The sequence below is a fragment of the Nicotiana tomentosiformis genome, chromosome 10 (assembly GCF_000390325.3).
Source record: "Nicotiana tomentosiformis chromosome 10, ASM39032v3, whole genome shotgun sequence".
Classification (NCBI taxonomy): domain Eukaryota; kingdom Viridiplantae; phylum Streptophyta; class Magnoliopsida; order Solanales; family Solanaceae; genus Nicotiana; species Nicotiana tomentosiformis.
In genome coordinates, this window is record NC_090821.1 from 25059699 (window position 1) to 25069606 (window position 9908).

The window sequence follows — 9908 nt, forward strand, 5'->3', positions numbered from 1 at the left end:
GAGGTATAGCCGAGGCCTTGTTGCTGGCACTGTCGTAGCACTCCTTTGTTCCTATTAGAGGCTCCATAGACATAGTGTGGGTTGTATCTGCTTTTGGCAAGCTTAAACTAAAAATGTTGTAATCGTATCATTTGTTCCACTTTAACTATGATTGAACAATGTACTATTCTGGAGACTTGTTAATGACGTAACTGATGTAAATGAACTGGTGTTGTTCACATAACCTCTTGGTGTCTAATTAATGAAATGTATTCTTCTCTTTATTCATGGGTGATTTGGGTAGACGGCACTGTGCAAGCTTGCTCGGCCAAGGTAACTCTGTTGAGCGCCAGTCACACTCCCTGAGGTCTGGACGTGGCACACTCAAGTAACGATCCAATGTATTTCACGATTTTACAAATATGATCGAGGTTATGTTAAATAGCCTTGGATATTAATTTTTTATTAGCTTCTTCTAAAGACTAACAAGGCTTCCTACTTGACTTATCCCTAAAACAATTAAGAGGATTAAGTGCACTCGATGTAGCTTCAAGTAGTTCAATCCTATCCTTAGGGTTAGCTAATCCCTTTGGAAACATTAAAGAACAAGAATAATTAAAGAAACAATTAACTGACTTCAATATTAATAAAACTCATTCAATACATAAGTGCAACAAGTGATTTAATCCAAACTTTAATAATAAATATTCCCATAAACAAGTTTCAAGTTTTGGAAAAATACTACACACTTAGATATTCAATACAAAGCAAGGAAATGAAGAAATGAGTAAAAATGGGTAAGAAAATCTCAACCAAAGTCTTCAAATCTTCGACTCCCAAGTGTGTGTGCAAGAACTCTAGCTCCAAACATGTATTTTTGTCCAAGGATATACCAAAGATAGCCAAAGATGTCTTCCAAATGAGTTGGGTCAAGTATTAAATGGCTTGGGACCAAAAAATATGAATTTCCAAAATTGCCCAGTTTTTCCGCCAAGTTCTTCATCATGTTTGCGATCATGCCTTCGAGTTCACGAAGGTTTGACTCCTGAAGCTTCGCGTTCACGGTCTGACATTTGTGTTTCCGAAGGGTTGACTCCTAAAGCTTCACATTCGCGATATGACCTTCAAGTTCAAGTAGGTTTGACTCCTGAAGCTTCGCGTTCGCGAAGGGTAATTCACTGGGCAGAATTCATGTCTTCATTTTAGCTCTTTTTTGACTTGTTTTCACTTGGTTCTTTCCGATTACTTCTAAATCACATAAAACCTGTAAAATGGAAGTAAACGACATTAAATACACTATTTTATAAATCAAACATAGAAAAATTAAGATTAAAGAAGAGATAAATGGATAATATACCAACTTATCAAACCCCCAAACTTAAACTATTGCTTGTCCTCAAGCAAATCAAAACATACAATCTCTTATCAAGAATCAACTCAATAGTGCATCAACATCATATAAAGTTAAAAAGTATACTTTTAGCACAAACACATGAATACTTTAAGCACAAACACATGACTTCAATTAGTACCAATAATTAATCCAAGAAATATGAATCACCAACAACTTCTAAAAAGTATCACTTCATTTAAGTGCACAAACACCGAGTAAATCAAAGTAGCAATCAAGTTATGACACTGTAACGATCCAACCGGTCATTTTGAGCATTTGCATTCCGTTCAGCTGTTTTAAGTCTTGAGTAGCTTCATATGATGTATCATGACTTGTGTGAATCATCGTTTTTGGTTTTCAGGTCATTCGGAAATGAGTTGGAAGAATGATTTTCAACTAGGAAGCTTTAAGTTGGAAGAGTTGACCAAGTTTAAATTTTATGTATTTTGCCTAGGATCATAGTTTTGATGGTTCCGTTAGGTTTGGAAAATCATTTTGGACTTGGGAGTATGCCCGGATTTGTATTTGGATATTTCTAGAAGGTTTCGACACTATTTGGCGAAAGTTGAAAATTTTGAAGGTTTGGAATGTTTATAAGTTTGACCGAGAGTTGAATTTGATGATATCATGTTCGAATTGTTTTTTCGGGAGTCGAATTAGGTTCTCTATGTCATTTGAAACTTGTGTGCAAAATTTGAGGTCATTCCGTGTTGATTTGATATGATTCGGCACGAGTTTTGGAAGTTGAAAGTTCAAAAGTTCTTTAAGTTCGATTTGAAGTGCGATTCATGCTTTTGATGTCGTTATGTGTCATTTGAGGCCTCGAGTAGGTCCGTATTATATTTTGGGACTTGTTGGTACGTTCGAACGGGATCCCGAGGGGCTCGGGTGAGTTTCGAACGTGGTTCGGATCATTTTGAACATGTTGGTTGATGTTAGTTTGTGCAGGGACCTGGTGTAACCGCACCTGCAGAGCCGCAGAAGCGGAACTTGTAGCACATAACCGCAATTTGGAGCTGGGGGCACAAGTCCGCCAATGCGGAGTTTTCATCACATATGCAAAGGCACAGATGCGGAACTTTGGTCGTAGAAGAGAAGGTGGCCCATTGTCGAGAAGTTGCATGTGCGGGGAGTTGAGCCGTATCTGCGAAAGTGCAGAAGCAGTGAGTTGGGGCACAAAATCTAGAATCTTTGCAAGAGCAGTTAGAGGCTCGCACCTGCGATGTTGCAGAAGCGGATATATTTTTGCATGTGTGAGGGGTCGAATTTCAGTTATTTCCCGCAAATACGGAGTTTGGTCGCAAAAGCAACGTCGCAGGAGCGGCCAATATTTCACAGATGCAAAAATGTTGGCAGATTGTATGAAGGTTGGTTAATTTTAACATATTTTGGGATTTAGATGTCAATTTTGGGAGATTATGGAGAGGATTTTTACCACATGGATTGAGGTAAGCATTTTTAACTCGGTATTGATTATATTTCATAAATCTATCTTCGATTTTAGCATTTGGATTATGAATTTTAAAGAGAAATTTGGGGTTTTAGTTTAAACTTTCCTAACGTGAATTTTTGAGTTTTGATCATCGATTCAGAGTCGGATTTGAGTAAAATTAGTATGGTTGGACTCGTAATGGAATGGGATGTGTCACGCCCTCGGCCTTAGGGAGTGCGATCGGCGCTCAACCGAGATATCCTTGTCAAGCAAGCCTACTTGATGCCTTCTACCTGACCTTACCCATGAATAAATTGAAGATGTATTCCACTAGTTAGGCAATGATAAGGTCACATGAATACCAATTTCATTACCATTAGTTACTTCATTTACAATTTCAAAAGTTATATTACACATTCATAGTTTAAAAGTGGGAACATGGGATACATGTACGACATTTCTAGTTTAACTTTCCAAAATCACGTTACAACCCACACTATATCTAGGAGCCTCTAAAAGTCACAAAAGACTATTATGATGGTGCCAACAACAAGGCCCCGGCTATACCTCAAAACACCATATGTAAGGAACAAAAGATACAAGACCCCGATATGAAGTGAGGCGCACCAAGTCCGCCGAGAAAAGGGTGTACCGCTATCACTGATCGATGTCGCCTGCTGTGGAACCACCTGCATCCATTAAATATGCAGTGCCCCCGGCAAAAGGAACATTAGTACATATGGAAAAGTACTAGTATGTAAGACTAAACACCCTCTCAATGAATCGGGTAACAATACACGGAGAAAGAAACATGAAATCAATGAGAGTCTCAAACCATGTTAAAGCATCAAGTTAAGAGAACGATAATTTTTCAAGTAAACATCAATATTGTTAAATTAGGAAATCTTTAGTATTGATATACCACCGTGTTATTAGCATGGAGTCCGATCTCAGCCCGATCGGCTAAGCCATATCACCCCGAGACATCCAATCACAACACCACCATATGTGCGACATGGCGTCCGATCTCAACCCGATCGGCTAAGACGTCTCACCACAATGCCGTGTGTATCGACATCACTTTATGCTAGTAATTACTTCATCCAAAATAAGGGGAATAATCTCAACACACAAATCTCATCCCATTTATGGGGCATAATCTCAACACATCAACACGGGGATTTACCCCTCACTCACTCCTATATCGGCATATGTTGTTTTGGGGTTAGGTTGTTTTAACCCACCCTTCCTCGGTGACTAAACGATGCTCCCAAAACAGTTATTATATAAAGGGGTTTACAGCTCATTTCATAATCTTTCACACATCCTTTTATTTTATTGGCACTATTGGCTACAAGTGTAGTTTACATTCTTGGCACGATGGCCATGTTTTATATTTCGTACTCATTTCTTTCACTTTCAAGTATCATCATAGATTATCAACAATAAGGGCATTTGTAATCAAGACATTAAACATGTATATGAGCAATGGAAGTCTTAAACACATTAAGTTTTTCTTCCAAGAATAAGGCATAATAAATCTTGCATTTGAACCATGAATTTAAGTTAAAGCATTATGATACATGAACCGTACTTGAATATATTCCCGAAGGAGAGCATAATATAATAGGAGAAAATAAAACACATTTTGAGCATATAATTTTTGACACAATGCTTCTTTGGAATAACTGAATATACTCGGAATGGCTCGGAATTAAGAACTTGAGCCAATCATACTTGTATCTTACGAGAACATCATGGAAATTCGACTCTACAAGAGAAGTTTAGCCAACATACCTCGCTTGAGCTTTACTTAGGTTAGTACAAAGCCCAACACTCCTAGAAATTTCAATCTATAGGAAAATGATAAAAATTGAATCATAATTAGAAGGATTCTCATGATATAAGTCTCTTGGGAATTTCGTCGGATACCTATTATGCAAAATCGACTACAAGGCTCTACAGTGGTAATCCCTTCCTCCCTCGGTATTTGTTTTTGCTTATTTGAGGTAAGTATCCTATCTAAACTTGGTCAAGGCACTACTTCTTGAATTATTTGTGATAGGTACGTGCTATGGGTGCACATATGTGTAGGGTTTGAGACCATGTACGAGCACCGGGGTATTTATCCATGCTAGGGGTAGTGCTTAAGCTATGATATTCCTAGAATTGACTGTTAATATATAAGCTATAATGTTTCTCATATTTGTAATATGGTTGTGAACTATTTGAGCCATGTTTGAGGTTACGAAGAGGCTAGTTCCCTGAATAAAATTGGTAATTGCTATTTCTATAATGAAATTGCTAATTTGAGCTATGCTAGCATAGTTTGCACGTGGAATGTATATATATATATATATATATATATATATATATATATGTGTGTGTGTGTGTGTGTGTGTGTGTGTGTGTGTGTGTGCTCTTGTACACTTTTCTTCTGTGTGATATGATTTGGATTGGATGTCTGTGACCATATCAGGCAGATTGTGTTGCTATGCATGTGACCACGCCGGGCGAATTGTGTTGATATGTATGTGACCATGCCGTGTGGATTATGTTGTTGTGCCTGTGTGCGGCGTCCTGTGACCATATCGGGCGGATTGTGTTGTTATGCCTGTGACCACGCTGGGCGGATTGTGTTGATATGCCTGTGACCATGCCGGGCGGATTGTGATATAGCCTGTGACCACGTCAGGCGGATCCATTATATTGAGCCTGTGATCGCACCAAGCAGATTATGATATTGAGCATGTGACCACGCTAGGCTGGTAGCACGTTGAATCTGCGTGCTTGCATGTGGATAAGGATTCATCCCCTAGGATCACCCTCTCATGTTTCTCTCATGATGGTGTACACGCGAATTGTGAGAAACCGATGGATTTCTGGTTGATGTGAGCTCTGGGAGAACTACTTATTGTTAATGGATCGGGTTGCGCTCCGCAACGGACTGATATGTTGTTATAGCATTTTATCTTTACTTGAAATTTTCGTGACTGTTTGTTCGATTTACTTGCTTATCTTCCTTATATGCTGGATTGTTGACTGAGTAGAACCCATTAAAATAAAGAATTGTGAGCATCAAGGTGGTTTTACCTTAGATTTTTCCTTATTTATTCATGTACATGTTCTATACTTATTGAAATTATGAATTGCACAGGTTATAGCAAGTATCATTTATAATTCTTGGTGTTATTACCTCGCCAAGGTTTGTTAGGATACTTATTGAGTACATGGGATCGGTTTTACTCATACTGTACTTTTGCACCTTGCGTGCAGATCTTGGAAATGATGTTGTCGGGTGAATGGAGGGAGCTGGCATTGAAGATGCACCTGTGTTCCGGTTATCGCTACCACTAGTTCTTGGTAGTTCTAGATTTGAGATTCTGTTTATGTACATTTCAACAGATGTTGTATCATTATTTCATTTCAGTTTTGTAAATCTAAGTTTTAGTGGCCCATGACTTGAACTATCAGCCCTTGGGTTTTTGTATAAAAGTTCAGTTATTTCATCATTTATTTCTCACTAATCTCATTTGGAATATGTTGACTGTTAGTTGGCTTACCTAGCAGGCTGGGTTAGTTTCCATCATGACTGGTGGAATTTGGGCGTGACAAGTTGGTATCAGAGCTCTAGGTTCATAGGTTCTACAAGTCATGTGCAAGTGTCTAGTAGAGTCTTGCGGATCGGTATGATGACGTCCATACCTATCTTCGAGGGGTTATAGAGAATCTAGGATAAACTTCCCATATTTCTTTCCTCATCGTGCGGCATTGTTTCAGCTTGAAGCGTATCTCTTTGAATTTCTTCCACTCACTCGTATTGTCACGCCCCAAACTTGGGGAGGTGTGGCCGGAAATCGGTGCCATATTTGGCCCGAGTGTACCACTTTATAATTGTGAACTCTGGAGGGGTAACCCTCAACTTAAGCTAACGAGGCCTACCTGCAAACTGACAACATAAATCAAGGCCGACGAGGACATATTCTAAATCATCTATAAATAACGTCTCTCTCATTTGAGGGGTAAACATACCCAAAAGGTCATATACATAACTATGTAGGTCGACGAGGCCGTCGTGAATGTCTCCAACTAGCAATACCAAACTGAACATATACACAAGGCTGGCAAGAGCACAATACTGATATGCAAAATACACAGGACTCGTCTACAAGCCTCTAGAGATAATTGAACTATATCATGGTCGGGACAGGGCCTCGACCTACCAATCAAACTTGTATATATAAAATGGACTCCAAGGTCTAGACCTGGTAACTCCGGGGAAGTGGAGCTTATCAACCAAGTTGATGTTTGGCTCTGTCTACTGGGAAGGCCTATCCAGTTGTCTATCAGGACCTGCAGGCATAAAATGCAGCGTCCTCGGCAAAAGGGAAGTCAGTACGAAATAATACACCGAGTATGTAAGGCAACAAGATAACTGAAAGATGAGACTGAACTGATAATATAATAACTGAAAGTAACAGGGAGTCAAAGATAATCTGAAGACATGCTTACCTGCTGATACTAACTCAACTCTCTCAATATAGTAAGTAAAATAGTTGTCCGGCCCTATAAGACTCGGTATGTGTAACTGCTCTGTCGTAGTAGGCTCGCTCATTGGCGCTTGGCCATACTAGGCTCTATATATCGGACATTCTGGGCTCGCTCATAGGCGCTCAGCCACAGTTGGCTCAGTATATAACTTACCATCTGATCAGAGGTTGCCCAATAGGGGCCTGTCCACCGATTATAGTTCGATGGTGGTGAAAATATTGTAATACTATATATTTATAGACCCTCTGCTCTCTTGACTGGAAAAGACAATACTTAACGAAATATAAAGTCCCGATAAGGGAGAATACTGTAACTTATGAGACAAGGATTATGTACATAAATTCAAGTGTACGACGGGCAGCAAGCTCCGATTGGAATCCGTATACCCCATATCACCCCTTATAGACTTCTTACTTTAACGTAACAGTATCATTAACATGATAATGAAGTCATTCATCAATGATTCCAGCCTTATACCATATATTTATAACAAAGAAAATAATCCACAACTCCAACAATCTTCAATTAGCAACTTTATTCACTAGTTCATGTCTAGTCCATCCATTTAACTTAATCAACATCAAAATAACCTTATACACATGCAAGAACATAATATACATACCTCATACAGTAGCTTCAAGTCGAAATCTAAGTTATATTTAGCTTACAACAGCCCTCAATGGTAATACAACACCATAGAAGTGACTTAAGTTAATCTTCACTTCCAATCTCAAGTTTCATATGTTTCTTTCATCAATTCACTTGATAAACATATAGCCATGCATAACAATAGAAACTATATCATAATCAAGTTATTTTCTCCAATTTACAGCCATAACAACATGTGTGTGTGTGTGTGTGTGTGTGTGTGTGTATATATATATATAGCCTTAAAACAACCCAACAAATGATAACAACATCTCTTCCCCTTTCAAATGCTATCTTGTGATCTTTCACTCCAACACCACAACCAACATGTAATTAACCTTAATCACAATCAAAGGGATGTTAAACATACCTTAGGCAGTTGATAAAATTCGAACCCTAAGCTTAACTTAGCTCATCATTATCCTTATTCACATCACACTACCATAGAGGGGTTATTCTTCACCTCTGGCTAACTTTGATGTTGGATTACGGTGTATTTTTTTGGAATTTGTTTCGAGCCTTGAGGGGAATGGTTTGGGAGGTTTTGGAGAGTGTGAGTATGGAAGGAGGTAAAAAAATGACTAAATATCATCACAAAAATGAGATAAAAATAGGTGAAGGTCGGCCACCAACCAAGTGGGTCCCATAAGGGCTGCCTGCGTAGTCTCGCGAAAATATGAATATCTCTCTACTCTGATGTCGTATTGAATGTGGTTTAATAAGTTAGAAACTAGACTCGTAGATCCTCAATTTGGTATGTGTATCATCCCATAGTTCCAAGTATAATGGTATAAAAGCTTAGCTATATATGACCTAATGTTCAACACATTTACGAATGTAACTTGTGATGACCTTTGTCAACTTTTGTTCCACAACACACGACTATAATACAATTAAAATAACTCATAAAATAACCTCCTTATCATGTTAAGCACCTTAGTTTCACCCCAAAAGTACATGTTGTAACATTCCTAACTTGTCGACCTTCGACGAAACTTATTTTCTTCAAGTCATTTAGCTTCTAAGCCATACAACCCTCTTGGTACTTGCGGTTCATGATCTTAAATATTTGTAACCTCCAAGGTAATATGGCTAACTTACTTTATGTACTTTTGAAGATGATCTCATTTCTGAGCTTACATCAATTGACTTACGACGTACTCTCACGTACGAAAATATGGGGTTTAACATGTATGTTATGTGAGCACTCGATATCTGCTGTGTTTTGATGGATTGTGATTTTAGGGATGAGGTGCGAGATATATTTTCTATGTTTTGGTGATAGGCCAGTCAGGAGGACTTGAGGCCGGGTTTTGACCGCATCTTGGGCTCGGTGGTTTCGTTTGAGTTAGTATGTGCTTTTTGGACTTATATATCAGGTAGTGTCCCTAGGAGTGGGATTTATGGCTCGATGAGTGGTTGGATGGCTATATGATGAGTACGATGTGACTTTGATATGTATTTAGATGGCTTAGATATGAAAAGAAGAGTCTGTCTGGGATATGAAAAGGATTATTGGGTGTTTGATTTATGTCATGATGTGTTGTATAGTCTCGAGTTATGAGTGTGTTGAGGTATGTTTCATGTTGTTAATTCGTGGAGGGGAACAGATTCATATGTTTTGTTGTTGAGCTTAGACTCGGTAAGATTTAGTGAATTCTTAGTGGTTGTCGCTATGGTAGGACATAAGAGATGCTTGTTTGAGACTAAGCAAGTGGGTTATCTCTTGTGGGATGTCTTGAGGTTATGTGATCCCTATGTTGTTTCTGTGGAGAGTTTTCTCTTACCAGTGGGTTATATGTGTTGCAATTTGCGTTTGGATCACTTGAGGAAGTTGGCTTGACTGTCACGAGGATGAATGTGAGTTTCGCAGATAATTTGAGGTAATGTATGATTAGTGATACA